Source organism: Pleurodeles waltl, chromosome 1_2 (genome assembly GCF_031143425.1).
Source record: "Pleurodeles waltl isolate 20211129_DDA chromosome 1_2, aPleWal1.hap1.20221129, whole genome shotgun sequence".
Taxonomy (NCBI): Eukaryota; Metazoa; Chordata; class Amphibia; order Caudata; family Salamandridae; genus Pleurodeles; species Pleurodeles waltl.
The window spans coordinates 130,734,269-130,750,535 of record NC_090437.1 but is presented as its reverse complement, the minus strand read 5'-3'; the positions used below and the strand labels follow the sequence as shown (position 1 = coordinate 130,750,535).

The 16,267-nt window shown below is 42.9% G+C and overlaps 1 protein-coding gene across 1 annotated transcript in view; it reads right to left on the bottom strand.

Moving 5' to 3' along the window:
• The window catches only part of LOC138297663 (endogenous retrovirus group PABLB member 1 Env polyprotein-like), a 40,896-nt gene extending 33,592 nt beyond the window's left edge, over positions 1 to 7,304 (bottom strand). Inside the window, exon 1 of the mRNA XM_069236818.1 lies at positions 7,216 to 7,304. The gene's annotated coding sequence lies outside the window, so the exon portion shown is untranslated. The remainder of the gene's footprint in view (positions 1 to 7,215) is intronic.
• Positions 7,305 to 16,267: the final 8,963 nt, after the last annotated feature.

Below are 16,267 nucleotides of genomic sequence, written 5' to 3'. Positions count from 1 at the left end.
AATGGCTGTGAAATAACGTGGACGTTATTTCACTCAGGCTGCAATGGCAGGCCTGTGTAAGAATTGTCAGAGCTCCCTATGGGTGGCACAAGAAATGCTGCAGCCCATAGGGATCTCCTGGAACCCCAATACCCTGGGTACCTCAGTACCATATACTAGGGAATTATAAGGGTGTTCCAGTATGCCAATGTAAATTGGTGAAATTGGTCACTAGCCTGTTAGTGACAATTTGGAAAGAAATGAGAGAGCATAACCACTGAGGTTCTGGTTAGCAGAGCCTCAGTGAGACAGTTAGTCATAACACAGGTAACACATACAGGGCACACTTATGAGCACTGGGGCCCTGGCTGGCAGGGTCCCAGTGACACATACAACTAAAACAACATATATACAGTGAAATATGGGGGTAACATGCCAGGCAAGATGGTACTTTCCTACACCGCCGTGGCGGTCGAAGTGTTAAAGTGGCTATCTGTGTTGGCGGTTTCCGCCATGGTCGTGATTCAATTTTTTAACCGCCTGCCTGTTAGCGGTATTACCGCCACTTTAACACCGACCGCCAGGGTTGTAATGAGGGCCATAATATTTAAATACATTATACGACAAGCAGGGTGCTTGAGAGGGGCCTAAGGGGCAGTGCAAAGAGAGAATAATGAGGATTGGTAGGTGTACTAAGTGAGAGAAAACATAATATTTTGTAAAATTACCAATATTTTTGACAATTTTAAAAACTGAGAGGTAGAGTGCGTGTGCGTTTTTTTCTCAATGTATGTGAAAATTCCTGGTGAAATCTGGCAGACATCTCACCATGCCGACAGAAAACATCTGCACCCAACTATTCATCAGAAAATGCATTTATTAGGGGGGTGTAGTACCCACACTCCCCAAAAGCTACACTCCTGTCTGTGGCCATTGGACACACATTGCACACATCCACCCTGCCCTTAGAACCTACTACGTATAAGTTTCAGCAACGCACAGTGGACTCAGAGCCATGCTGTAAGCCCAACCCACTATCCCCAGTGTCTGTTGGATACTAGAGGGCAGATGTACTTATTATGTTCTAGGCTTACATCACAAAGGTGAAACAAGCCTGCACTAAATATTAATTTTGGATTTACTTTCCAGCACTGCCCAAAATAACACAAAGCAGCTCTTTGTGCCTTTTTGATTACTTTGCCTCAAGGGGGGCACTCCATGGGTAGTACATGAATGTTTACATACAACCACCCACTGTTTGACACAAAGCCATTTCTATAATCAATAGTAGATAGGGGTTTTCACCAAAAAAATAAGACGTCTTTGAAGCTGGTGTTAAAAAGGAGAAATGCTCTTATTTCTCCTAACTTTTTCCAACTTGCATGGCCCCTTTTCACACATAACTCTGCATGAAAGGGACGTTTCATAGGTGTTGCTGTGGGTGTACCCACACAACATCCATGGAAGCTGACACATTCCCAGATTTACAAGGTTTTGTAAACCTGAGAATGCATCAGATTCTTACGGCACCCCAGGCGCAACATGGCTCAGGCCTGCCACAGCATAGCCTGTGTGTGCATTCCCTCTGCCACCCAAACTTGGCATTTAAAATCTCTTGTCAAGCCTTAAACTCCTCTTTTTTTTACATATAAGTCACCCCTAAGGAGCCCATAAGGCAGGTTTCCATGTACGTAAAAGGCAGGACATATACATTTAAGTTTTCAACAAGGAAACACTCCTAAATTTGTTTTTCATTACAGTGAGGCCTGTCCCTCTCATAGGCCAAAATTGGGAATTCCGTATATAACCTTTAAACTGTGATTCTTGATCTGAGAGAAAGAGTTGCATCATGTTTAGTACCATTGGAATGTTAATAATACATTTTCTTTACTGGTAAAATCGTATATGTTTAGAAATGCCACGTTTAGAGCTTGGGATTACTCTGCACTTACTGCCCTGTGTGCCTACAGCCTATCTCCAATACTCATCTGTCTTGGGTTAGATGACAGCTACACTTACACTTGTGCATTCCCTTCAGACACCCACAACACAGGATACTCAGCCACATCTGCATACTGATAGGTCTTCCAGGGGAGGGGGTTGGGAAGGGCTCTCACTTATACCTCAGAGAGTAGTGACCCGGTACACACAAAGAGGCTGATTGCCTTTTACTGATAGTCTGGAGCTAAATCTGACCTGAAAAGGAGGCCTGTGCACTGCACAAAATCTGTTTGTAATCACCCCCCATATCAAAGGCACTTTCTAGTATAAGTACTGGCTCCTTGACCCACTAAAATCAGTACATTTCTGTACTCAAGGAAATGCTGCTGGAGGAAAGACTGCTAAATGCCAGGATTGCCACACTGCCAGGATTGACTGCTCCCAGGAACTGCTGCCATGCTTTGCTGCACCGCCCTGCTGCCTGCTGATCGCTGCCCTGTAGCTCAAGACTTGTTCACCAAACCCAGGGTGACTCTGAGAGGCTTTTCCTTTCCTTTGCCGCTCGCTACTTCAATCACCCCGAGTAACTTTGCCAAACTCTGCAGCTTGCATCTGATCACCCGGAGCGGCCCTGCTGAACCTTTGCCACTAACTGCTTCCATCAACCTGAGCGGCTTTGGCAAACTCTGCCGCTTGCAACTGTCATCTCCCAGAGCGGCCCTGCTGAACCGTTGCCAGGCAATACTGAAGTCACCCAAGAGACTTTGCCAAACTCTGCTGCTTGCAACTGTGATCACCCGAAGCGGTCCTGCTGAACCTTTGCCTCTCTCTAATTCAATCACCCCGAGCGGCTTTGCCAAACTCTGCCACTTGCAACTTTGAACACCCAGAGCAGTTCTGCTTAACCTTTGCTGCCAGCTACTTCAATCACCCCGAGCGGCTTTTTTAAAATCTGTCCCTTGCAACAGTGATCACCTGAAGTGGCCCTCCTGAACCTTTGCTGCTTGTTACTTCAATCACCCTGAGTGGCTTTGTCAAATTCTGCAGCTTGCATGTTTGATCACCCCGATTGGCCCTGCTGAATCTTTGCCACTTGCTACTTCAATCACCCCCAGCGGCTTGCTAAACTCTGCCTCTTGCATCTTTCGTCATCCGGAGCGGCTCTGCCAAACTTTGCTGCTTATTGCTTCAATCACCCGAAATGGCCTAGCCCAATTTTGCTGTGTGCAGCTTCGATCACCCAGAGTGGCCTTGGTAGCTGTTGCAGCCCATATTCTCCCTGCACCAGGAGCGGTACTGCTAAACCTGGCTGCCACACCGTTCCCTCGCAGTCCCCACCTGCTTCCCTGGTGACTGCGTCTAGGTATCACTCATCCGATCCCCCAGAGGAGCGCCACCAGGACATTACCGTAGTCTGTGGAATCAACTCGCACTCATGCCAAGGAGACCCCGGCAGCACCTCTTCAATCTCATCATGGATCATCAACCCTGTTTTATTTTGAGTCTGCAAAGCAAGTATTTAACATTTACATTTTGGATCTGTATCGTTCTGATCTTAAATTAACCAGATAAATGAGCTTTATTTTTCTACATCTGTGTGGAATCTTTTTGTGGTGTACCTCCTGTGATCATTGTGTGTGTGTTGCACAAATACTTTACACATTGCCTTCTAAATTAGGTCTGCCTGCTCTGCGCCAAGCTACCAGAGGGGGAGCTCAGGCTAATTTATGTTGTGTAATTGCTGTGACTAAAATTGTGGTTCCTACTAGGACAGGGTGCATAATCTGCCAACTAGAGACCCAATTCCTAACACTACCATACCACTCAAGTGCTTATCACAGAATTTGAGTGTCATCACCTCAGGCTGATCAACAGACACATGCAGCAAACACTTATGCTCACAGACAGACACAAATTTACATAAACATTCACACATGTTGAGAACCCCTGTTCACACATACATACAGGAACTGCAATCCCACGTTGCTCACTCTCACCAACCACTATCCAACTTTTCCTCCCAGCATACTGCTCCTCTACTTATGTAATCTATGCAATCCATGCTGTCAAGAGGCCATACGGTATTAAACACAAACAAATAAATAAAAGGAAGAGGTATGGTTGTCACATGGGTCAATATGGGTTGACCTGGGGGAAGTAAGATTCCTTTCAAGGGCCATAGCGGTTCTCCGCAATTGGGGGAAAAACTCTTAGGGTAGTGCTGACAATCCTTTTCTTTGCTCCTGGGAGTAAAATGAGGCTTTTAGGAGCTCCAGGCAGTCTCCAGTGGCTCTTTGGGGCTTCTGCATGTTAAATGGAATGAAGGTGCCTCCGAAGACGTTGTTAGATACTGGGGCCCATATTTATCAGGACTCATGCAGTGCTGTGTTGCACTGCTTGAGGAATCCTTGCATTGCGTTTTTCTGCTTTCTTGCCTTATTTTCTATCAGATGTACCACGACACAAAGATGACACAACTACCACACAGCATGTTTTTGTGCCGTAATGTGCTGCAATGCAATTTCTTCTTACATGGTAGTTAGATATTGGGCTTCTGGTTGCCAGAAGTATGCTCCCTGAGCAAGCAGGAACCCCAATCCTCATCAGGGTAAGTCACAAATACACCCTAATGCGATTGAGCACATGCTGGGTACAGGTACCCAGTTGAAGCCGCTGAAACAAAGTACCTTAAAGTCCTAGGGGAATATTTACAAGCAACTTAAACTGCCGGGTGTCATTTTTTTGATGCGCTGGCAGCGCAAGCTGCAGACCCATATCTACAAGTCCATGCAAAGCCACTTTGCATGGCTTTTCATGACCTTGTAGATATGGAGTAAGGCACTGCAGTGTAAGTTGCTGCAGTGCCTTACTATGTATCAAAGAGGCATTCCATGGGTGTGTAGGGTGGGTCTTCCCAAGAAACATCCATGGATTTTGATGTATTCCTAGATTTACAAGGATTTGTAAACATGGGAATGCATCAAAAGCCTACTTCTCCCCAGGGGATGTATAACGCAACTTTATTTCTCCTTGTTTTTCCTCTTTCTATGTGTCCTGCATTCTGCAGCACATATAGAAGGAGGAATACGCCTCCAGTGATTGTTTTTGTGCAGGAAGGAATCCCTTCCGGCACATAAACAATAATTCCTATAACGCAGACACCATTGCACCATGGTGCAAGGGTACCGGCATTGGTGAATTGCAGCCAATTGTGTGCCAGTGCAGTGGAAGAGGACAGGAATGCACTGTATCTCATAGATACAGCACATTACTGCCATTTTTTTGACAGAGGGCAGTGCAGAAAGAAGCCTTGTGGCACTGCCCTGCACCAAAGTATTGCAAGTAAGCCCCCTAGTGCAGAACTGTTGCAGTGGTTACAAGCCACGCCGTCAAGGATATGCTTCAAATATCCCCACATAGTCAAGGAAATGTGTTGAAGTTCCCCATGCAGCAGTGGCAATGCATGGGAGCCGTAGTGCGATGGAGTCCAGGTGCCAACCTCATCGACATAAAGGCAATGTGCTAATTCCGAAGAGCGCAGAGGCTGCGATGTGGAGTGCGGCATTGTCGTTGAGGCTGTAGTTGATGGCGAAGGAGGAGCCCTGCGTCAAAGAAATTGCTGCAGTGCTGGTTCCAAAAGCAATGTGCAATAGCAGCGATGTGCCAGTTCTATCCACGTAATGGTGGCAATGTGTGGTTCTGCTGCATCAGTCCCTGAAGATGTCCAGGACTGGGGTGGCATAACTTGGCAGGTCAGGCTGACACCTAGCAGAGTCCAGTTGGGTTGGGTGGAAGTCTTTTGTGCCCCTGAGACTTCAAATAATGAGACAAGTCAGTTGGCCCCTGGAGTCACTCTGGGTCCTGGGTTCAAGAGAGGTCCAGTTCTTCTCAGCCAGACATGGAGGGCAGAACATCAGTTCAGCCAGACAGCAGTTCTTTTAGAGGAGCAGCCAAGCAGAGTGACAGTCCTTGTAACAGCACAGCAGACCTTCTTCCTGGCAGGGTATCCACAGGTCCAGAAGTGTACTGAAGTGATAGGGTCTAAGGTCCAGATCGTATACCCAGTAGTTCCTTTGAAATGGGGGATACTAAAGAAGTCTTTTAAGTGCACAGAGGTTCTCCCTTCCTGTCTCGATCCAGAGTCATTACAGTTGGGTATTCCGCCCTTCGTGTGTGGACAGGAGACAGCCTACTCTGGAGTAAGTTCTAAACAAGTGGCAGTGGCCTATAGTTCAACGCATCTAAACCCTATTTCCTACTGTAATAGAAATTAAGTAAACAGTGAAAAATTCCTTATGTGTGCACTCATACCAACACCTGCTGCCAAGGAGCACTCCTTTAAACAAGGAACTACGATCAATTTGAATAATGTTGGTGCACCATAATGAACAATATTACATAGTCCAATTCTTTAATGTAGATCCAGTTAAGTCTTCTCTTTATCTTTTTCTCTCTTAAAACAGCACACATTCATAGCAGAAACAGCCGACGCATTTTGTCCTTAAAAGAGGACTTCTTCAGTGCTGTGATACAATAATATATAATTCTATTATAGTGTGCACAACCACAAATATATTTACAAATGTACATTACAACAAGACACTAGAAGGTTAGACAAGGTATCACATATAATTTACTCAAAATCTTATTGTGAATATAAACAAAGACAAGGGAAAACTTCAATTGTGGTAGAACAAAAAATATAAACACAAGAAAGAAAAAATGATACCGACAACCTTTATAAGGAACAAACCTAAACCAAATAATTTTAAAACTGTACACCAAACTAATTTTCGGCTTTAATGATGGTGTAGATGTAGGTGAATTTAGAAGAAGAGAGATTCTTTTGTTTATTCCAATTAAAATAACAGGCCATTACTGATTTGTTCATACAATATAAACAAAATACATTCTCAAGAGACAGGAGAAAATAAGAACAGGCGTATTATAATTAATAGCATTTTCATTTTAGTTGTCTCTACCCAAAGGGAAACCCCCCGGTATAAAAATCCTTCTATAATTAATGACCATCACAAATAAATGGAGCGCACCATAAAAGATGTCATGTTCATAAGATGACAAATAGCATAGTAACAGACATGTTCCTGAATAGTGTCCACAATTATTCATTTTCCATTCTCACTACATTCAGGGACTAGTTAATCTGATTGTATATAATTTCTAACTCATACCCACAGGTAAAACAAGAAGCAAAATGTATTTAATAATACTGCTCTCTCATTTAAACCATACTTAATTATCTAAATGTCATAAGGTATAAACTGCTCCACATACCTAATGGTTCAATTCAATTTCAATCCGCCATATTCAGGAGATTATTTCCAATGTTAAAATAGTGCCAAATACATCCAATATCAGCGTCTAGTATGAAATAAGAAGCTGCATCACATCAACAAAAGGCTAATAGTCATACTTATCAACAATGCAAACACTATGGCGGCCATTTTGATCTTGGCGGTAGAGCCCACAGCCAAACATGCTGATGGTCGACGGAAGATTATGATGCCCGGAGCCTCACTGCCATTGATGGCGGTGAGAGCCACCAGGCGCCATACTGGTGGTTGGTGGTGGGGGAGGATGCTGCTCCACCCTCACAGCCACGTCAGTCCAGACATTGCCATGCCTATAATGATGCAGTCATAGGCGTGGCGGTGTATGGAGACGCAGCGATGCTGGTGGAGCAGCATCCTAGGAGCCCATTCCCTCCCGGAGCAGCGCACAGAACAGGTAAGTGGTGGCTGAGAGAGAAGCGGAGCGAGTGGGGGAGGTGTGTTGAGTGAGTGATTGCATGCATTGGGGTGTGTGTGTGTGTTTGTGTAGGGGAATGTGTGTCTGCGTGTATGAATGCATGTGCGTAAGTCAGTATATGGGTGCATGTGTATGTGGAGGTTAGGGGGACATGAACGGAGGTGGGGGTTTTGGGAATGGTGAGGGGGGGTTGTGGAGGGCCAACAGGGAGATTGGAGGGAGGAGGGATGGGGGGTCAATTTTTCAGGGTTCAGGGTGGGGGTTGGGGGCAGGTCTGGAGGATTGGGGGGTGGATGGGTGTTGTGGCAGGAGGGCCTGGCGTGTCACAAACTGGTGACAGGAATGAGAATTGCTGTCACCTGTATCCTTTCCGCCAGGGATTATCTGGTGGGGTATCCTGCCAGGAAATCCCTGCTGGAAATGGGATCATTATCCCACCGGCGGTCTGGCCTCCACCACCAGGTCGAAAGTGGCTACCGTCGGACCAGCAGTCGATTCTGGCCTGGCGGCAGGGAGTAGTGAACTGGCTGCTTTGCACTACTGTTTTCTGTATATGGTGGTCTGAACCGTAATGCCGTTAGCGGTAATTACCCCCCGCGCCGGCGGTGCGGTCATTGCTGCCAACATCGTAATGACCAACTATTTTTTTAAAGCCCATATTTAAATATAGCAATGTTAGTTTTCACAACGACGCGAACGCTACGCTATGTTATTACATCAGCATTCCGTTCTAACCAAACTTATTATTACAATTTGCAAGTATATATACTGGTCATAACCCAAGAGGGGTAATAAGGCAGTTTTATTAATCAGCAACATGTTTGCTGCCTCCTAAACTAATAGCTAAATGGGTTATTTCAATTAAAGGTTGTTGTATTGCTCTAAATTAATACCAAAAAACATCACACAATGTGTTGTTTGAATTATACAGCAATCCTTACCAATACTAAAAAATAGGATATACCCATGTAATTACCTTACTGAATAATGACATGCACAAAGATTGTTCAACATTGGTCTCAACTGTCGACAACTTATATATAAATAGAAAAGTCCCGAAAAAAGTATAAAACGCCACTAGCCTAACACCATTCTTTAGAATGGCTTTTATAAACTTTCAGGTTGGTTTATTACCTTACCTTCACTCATGCCAAAACAATGCAACAACTGACCCTCGCTACAGCGACATGTTAAAAAATTGAGGTGTTATCAGCACCCGATTTTTAAAGCCCCGACCTCACCAGTTAGCCACAATGCAACATCAAAGATATTACACCCATACTCCAACATAACAAAGTGAATAGTTATAACTTACTCACTTGTAAATTAGTCACAACCCACTAGGAAAAACTGTCTGTATAATTAAATCGGCACTACCCCTTGATGTCACTAAGGATGTGTACAGTTTTAAAATTATATGTTTTAGGTGTGTTCCTTATAAGTGTCGTTTTTTTCTTTCTTGTGTTTGTATTTTATGCCCTTTCACAATTTTGTTTGCCCTTGTCTTTTTTTTATTCACAATAGACTATTGAGTAAATTGTATGTGATACCTTGTCTAACCTTATAGTGTCATGTTGTAATGTATATTTGTAAATATATTTGTGGTTATGTACAATATAAGGGAATTATATGTATTATATTACAGCCCTGAAGAAGTCTTCTTTTAAGGACAATACACGTTGGCTGTTTCTTCTATGAATGTGTGCTATTTTAAGAGAGAAAAAATAAAGAGAGGACTCAAATGGATCTACATTAAAGAATTGGACTATTTAATAATGTTCATTGTAGTGCACCAACATTATTCAAATTACTCTGGTGCAAGTGTGACACTTTGGTCAGCTCCTCCCTCCCATCCTGTCAGGATGGGTCATCAAGGCCCATGAAGTCACACCCAAGCTCACATTATGTGTGTTTATCTAGAGGAAATACATAAAGCCCAGCTGTCACCAGCCCTAGATAAGTGATCAGAGACAGGCTGCAGGCACAAAGGTCTATGAGCAGGAAAAGCAAACTTTCTAAAAGTTGCATATTCAAAATTGTAAAAATAAATCGGACTTTACAATTAAAGAGGATTTAATATTACCATTCCATAGGTGCTAAACATGATAGATCAACCTCCACTCAATCAGGGATTACAGTGTATTAAATGTAATAAGGAATCCCCAATGTTATCCTATGAGAGGCGTAGGCCTCACAGTAGTGAAAAACTAATTTGGAAGTTTTTCTCTACCAGGACATGTAAATTGTATATCACCCAGCTCTTTGGGCTACCTAGGTTCTACCCTAGGGGTGACTTATATGTAATAAAAGGAAAATTTAAGGCTCAGCAAGAGGGTTGAAATGGCAAGTCGACATGGCAGTGGGACACCACATTCAGGTTGCAATGGCAGGCCTGCGACTAGTTTTAAAATGCTACTTAAGCACATGACACAATAAGTGCTGCAGATCCATTGGTAGCATTTAATGCACAGGTCTGGGTATATGGTACACCACTCTACAAGGGAATTACAAGTAAATGAAATATGCCAATTGGGTATAAACCCATTTGACAATTTTTTGGGGAGCGAGCACAAGCACTTTAACACTGGTTAGCTAGGTAAAGTGCACAGAGCCCTAAGGCCAACAAAACAAATTCAGCAAAACTTAAGGCAAGTAGGCAAACATTTAGGGGAAGACCAGCCTACGACTGGCAGGTCTAACAATGATGTAATGCAATTTTTTTTGTACCACAAGTGACAACTGTGTGGCCCAACTTTGATTTACATCATGCAAGAGGAAAATGCATCTAGCTACACTACAATAAATGAATCATTTTCCAACATTGTTTTTCATTCTTATAACATATCTAGTATGGATTAAACTACTGCCTGGAGGGTGCAAGCAGAGATAGAGGTGCTCTCCTGTAGGGTACTAGATAAAAGAACGTCATAAAATGAGAAAAAGCTGATTTTCATATCAGGGGTCACAAAGCCTGAAAAATACCTCTTTTTCACTTACAAATTACCCTTAGCTAAGAAAAAGCCTTTATCGCTAGCCATTGTGGGCAAAATAAATGTTGTAGCATCAAAAGAAGAACTGCAGTGCAATGCAAAAAACGGCAACATGATCATAAACGCAGGACTAAGGAGACACTGGCCAGAATCATAAAGGCTGCAATGACTACAGGAGGAGGGCCAGAACTCCAGGAGGACTTGACCCCAATGGCGGAGCAGGTGGCATCACTCATATTACCAAAATATTTTGTCAAAACATTTCATACAATGTAGCACAGCAATAGCAATAGTCTAGCCCATAAGTATTCAAAGTGTGGAGTGTGCCCCCCAGGGGGGGCGCAGCATCTTCTCTGGGGGGGGCGCGTACTCCACCTCACCTGTTCAGCTCCCATTATTGCTTTTGACGTAGAAAGAACGGTTTCTTCAGTGTTTCTTCAGTTGTTTTAAAATCGTGCTCTCCGATTGGTGTAAATATGCACAGCAGCCAATCAGCTTGCGGCACTCTCAGCAATTACATCAGCACTGACGTTTCACCAATCAAATGGACAGCCAGCAGCACAGATGCAGGAAGTGCCGGGAATGTTGGTGCATAAAGCTCGTAAATTGGCTGCTAGAACAGTGCTTCTTCACTGCTGCACTTTGCTTCCTGTTTCACCTCACGTCTCTTCCTGGGTGCTGCCTTCACCCTCGAGGATACTTTGATTCATCTTTAGCATTTCCCCTTCTGATTTTCACTGTCTGGCTGCAAGGTAGTTTCCAGCGGCTGCATTCTGCACAGGCAGGTAAGCATTTATCCTTTTCTCTCCCTGCTATTGGAATGTTCGATGTTTGGGAGAGAAGAGGATGTTACAGTTTGGGCCAGGGCTGCTGATTTTCGTTTTTTGTGCCCCCAGCTCTCGTTTTTTTTGTTATATTTATTGTTCTGCCTCACACATGCTCTTATCTAAATTGCAAATTGGAGCAGGGCTTAGGCTGGCAATATGTGTGCCAGTAAAACATGCAAATCTGGGGATCCTGGAGACTGGTTTATGTTTGTCTGTTTGTAAATGCAATATAATAGCTGCCAGGTTTTATTTTGCTTATGTGGGACATGTCCATGTTTTGGTGAACTTGTGTGCAACTTTCCCATTTTTCATGTAATGATTGAGAAAGCTGCCTTACAGCACCTGCTGCACGCCTTAATTACTTTTGCAATGTCACTAGCTTAATTCCCTTTTCTATCAGGGCTTGTGGTGCCATCATAAACAAAATACAACAACAACGCACACTTAATGTAAGGTCATTGTTTATTTTATAACTAAGGCTCCCAGTTTTCAGTTTTTACTGATTTTTAAAGATAAATACAGACAGAAAACAATGTTTCCTGTCTGTGCTTATTTTTAAAGTGGAAAAATATTGAACATTGAGCTCCTTGTGAGCAGCTTTCCATGCTGTCTTTCATGAATTACATGCCAACAGTTAAGCAGATAGAGAGCATGGGGAATTAAAAACAGAATAAGATTCCCTCAAATATACCGTGAGTGTGTGCATTTATATATACACGTTTTGTGATATGTCTTTTAAATTAGCAAAAATGCGAAAGGTATCAAAGTATAAATGAATGTTCATCAGTTAAATAAATGTGGAAATATACCATTTTGCGACATCATTTATTAAAAAATCAAAAAATAAATATGGATAAATACCAATAAGAGGGCCAAAAACTAAATATGGATAAATACAGATGGAAATGTTAAATAAATATATACCATAAAACCGGGACCCTATTTATGATAGGGAAAGTCATGAACGGAGATGAAGCGCATAAGGGTTATTGTTAAAATGGCTTTAGAACCATTTTCCTCTTCAACATGACGTACATGTTATTAAAGGCACCCTCCAGCACTAGACTAGCAGGTGTCCCATGCATGTTGGGTTAACTGTTGTCATAATAAGTGTACACTTATGGATGGTTTATAGTTTTCTTAAATTGAGCCCATCAAAAACAGAATTTCTGATCACAAAAACATGACCAATGGAACATGGCTTACTGGTCCGCAGGGATGGAGTATCTCCCTCCTTCTGTTAAAGCCGGTATTCACCTTGTAATGGACTTTTCAGTGGGATGCAGATGTCCGAGGTAGCCAAGCCGTGTGCAAATACCTCATCTATATTGCATCAGAACACCACACCCCTATAGTTGCAGCATTAGTGCAGCCACGTTTGGACTATGTAAACTCAAAGTGCCTTTTGGCCCTGGCCTTCCCACGGTGATATGGCATAGGCCCACAAGTAAAAGCCAGGGCCCCATGCAAATTATATAGAACTCCTGTGTCTCTCAGAGATGGGTCCATGCTTACACAAGCAAAAAATCATCCGGGCTTCTGTGTTCTGAATGTGTTGGAATCGAGCCAGAAGATTGATGCCAGTAATCACAAAGTTGGCAGTAGTGAGTGTGAGAATGAACAAACACATTGAATACTGGACCCAGATGCTGGATTGTTGCAAAAGGGAAGACATGGTGAGCCGTGCAAAAATGATAAAAGTAGTTCTTTGGCACCACTGACACATGGATCCATACTGAGATCTCTGGAGTTAACACTAAAAGGTAGAGAAAAGTGTTCACAGTGCCTGTCACTGGGTCATAACTTTGTTCAGAATACATGTTCATACCACTGTTGGCCTCTGCAGAGCCCACATTTCAGTTGTCACAGATGCCAATTTTAATTGTGATTCCATGCAAAAGCATGTGAAGGAAATAGACTGTTGTTGAAATATTGACAAAGTAAAGCAAATTCTGTTGTTAAAGGAGTGTGTGTGAGGGATAAAGAAGTGAAGGAGCTGCTAGGAAGTATATGAAGGATCAAACTTGAAAGAATGGAAGGCTATTCTGGCCCTGCCAAAATTAAAAGTCTTAACTTTATTTCATAGAAAACATATCTTATTGGCACTTAGGACTTCATATTACTTAAATATCACTGCATGATTTTATTGGCCTTTCGGACCAGGCAGCAGCAAATTTGTAGGCATGTCATTCACTCTCTTACCCATCACTATCATTGTGGTCTCAGTGGGAGCTGTAATGGTGCCTCACACGGGAACATACAAATAACTTTTCTTAAACTTTCTCTCATCGTTGCAAGGGAAAAAACACTTGATCAGTAGACAGAGAACTGCTATTCGAACTGCAGGATCATCAGGAGTGAAATCCAATCTGCCCAAGGAAGGCAGTGCAATAAGAAGGTACGGATTTGTTTTGAGTGATGGCTGAAGGAGCAGTGCTGAAGTATTTCCTCACTAAACTTTGAAAAAGTAACTATCAGAGCTTCATTGGCAGTGTGTGCGTAAACATACTGCAGCAGTTTTGGGAGCACCCACAGAAAGCTTGAATCAGCTGGAATTAATGTTTATCCATGCACCATGGAACTATTCTTTAATCCATATTTTATTTTATATGGAAGAAGATATTTTTGTAGAGACTTTTTTTTTAAACTGTATTTTAAAACCCTACTCTACTTCATGCGGCTGTAAAAGTGCAGTCATGTGCTGTTAATTAACATGCAGCTTTGGCATTTTGTGCTTTAGGTAAAGCACACATCAGACATGGATCGTTTTCTGCTGCCAAAAAACAGTAGGGCTCCCAAGCGAAAGGCTGAAACAGAAACAGATGGAGAGAGAAAAACTGTGAAATTAAGGAAGTATGATGCCTCCTACTTGGACCGATACTTTTATGAAACAGTAATATTGGAAGACTTTTTATTCTGCAAGCCAATCAAAGGACGAGCAACAGCATCTGACTTATTTGACATTATCAATGACTTCCTGGGTCTTCATGGCTTAAAATGGGAAAACTGTGTCGGGATCTGCACAGATGGTGCTCCTTCCATGTGTGGTGCTAGAGCTGGCCTGAAAGCTAAAGTGTTTGCAGCGGCTCCACATATTCTGTGGACCCACTGTATGATACACCGGGAAGCCCTTGCTGTCCGAAACATGGATGGTGAACTTCAGGGTGTATTGAATTCTGCTGTTAAAATAGTCAATTTCATAAAGACCCACCCAACAAGAGCTTGCCTATTTGCAATTTTATGTGCAGAAATGGGAGCTGAACATGATGGGTTTGCTGCATCACACAGAAGTCCGATGGCTATCCAGTGGAAAAGTGATGAATCGCATTTTTGAATTAAGGAATGACGTACAGCAATTTCTTCTGGATTTGGACCCCTGCAAAGCAGAACAATTATGTAGTCCCCACTGGCTTGTGCTTTTAGCATACCTTGCTGACATCTTTGAGAAATTAAATTCCCTGAATCAATCTTTGCAAGGAGCTGATTTCACTTCCTTTACCATGAATAAAAAAATATCTGCTTTCAAGAAGAAGTTGGAATTATGGAGGAGAATAATTGAAGTTGGCCAGTTTGAGCCATTTCCATGTTTAGCCGATGCTATTGAGGAAACAGAATATAATCTTCAAAATGTTGCAGAGTTAATAAAAAAAATCACCTGACATCACTCAGCGACAGTTTTCACAAGTATTTTCCTGAGGAAAACAATCATATTAACGACTGGGTCTTTCAATCATTTCTGGCAGATGGGGGTATCCATCTCCCAATTCGCATGAAGGAAAAACTAATTGATCTCCAGGATGATCGCACACAGCAGATGCAATTTAGCAAACTCTCCTTGGGGGAGTTTTGGCTGAAAATGCCTGCAGAACATTCAGCTTTGAGGGAAAGTGCTATCAAAACTCTCTTGCCTTTCAGCACATCATATTTATGCGCGATTGAGTTCTCAGCACTTGCGGTATTGAAGACTAAGTATCGCTCAAGACTGGAAGTAGAACACAACCTCAGGCTTTCAGTAGCAAAAATTCATCCACAAATTGACTGTCTCTGTGGTGAACAACAGGCACGCCCGTCACATTAGTTTTGAAAGAATTATGTAAAATTCTGTGTCTTAGTGAAAAATAAAGCCGCAATGCAAATTGTTTTGTGCAAAAATGTTCTTGCAGGCTTTTCATTTGAACTGTGTAATAAGCATCTGTCACCTAGCCACTGGTGGTCCCAAACCTTCAGTTTACTAGACACTCTGAATTTGTATAATAATGTTTCCCATATATGGTCTGTATTCTGCGGGTGGGGGTTGCCGTTGATGATGCAGAGTACCAACTTTTTGTCAGGTGGTTGGGAAGGTGGCTCGATGAATAAAAATGTTTAGAAGGGGGGCTCAGTATGAAAACGTTTGAAGACCTCTGGTCTAGCTGGTGAAATGTGTTGCGTCAAATGTAGAGAGCAGAACTGGGCCTTGTATAGAAAGATATGGTCCTAACAGTGGTGCATTTGAGGGGTGGGCGGAGCTCAAGAAGTTCTACTCCATGGGATTTCACAGAGTTAGCTAAGAACTCAGTGAAATTCTATAGAGTTCTCCCTGGTCTACCATCCTGGCCTGAATGTGCCCTATCTCAGAAGCGCTAAGCAGGGTCGGGCGCACCGACCCTGCTTAGCACTTCTGAGATCAGGCACATTCAGGCCAGGGTGGTAATGTGGTATGCCATATGCAGCAAAAGCTGCCATTTCAGACCTCTTGTCCTGACACAGCCCACTGGCCTG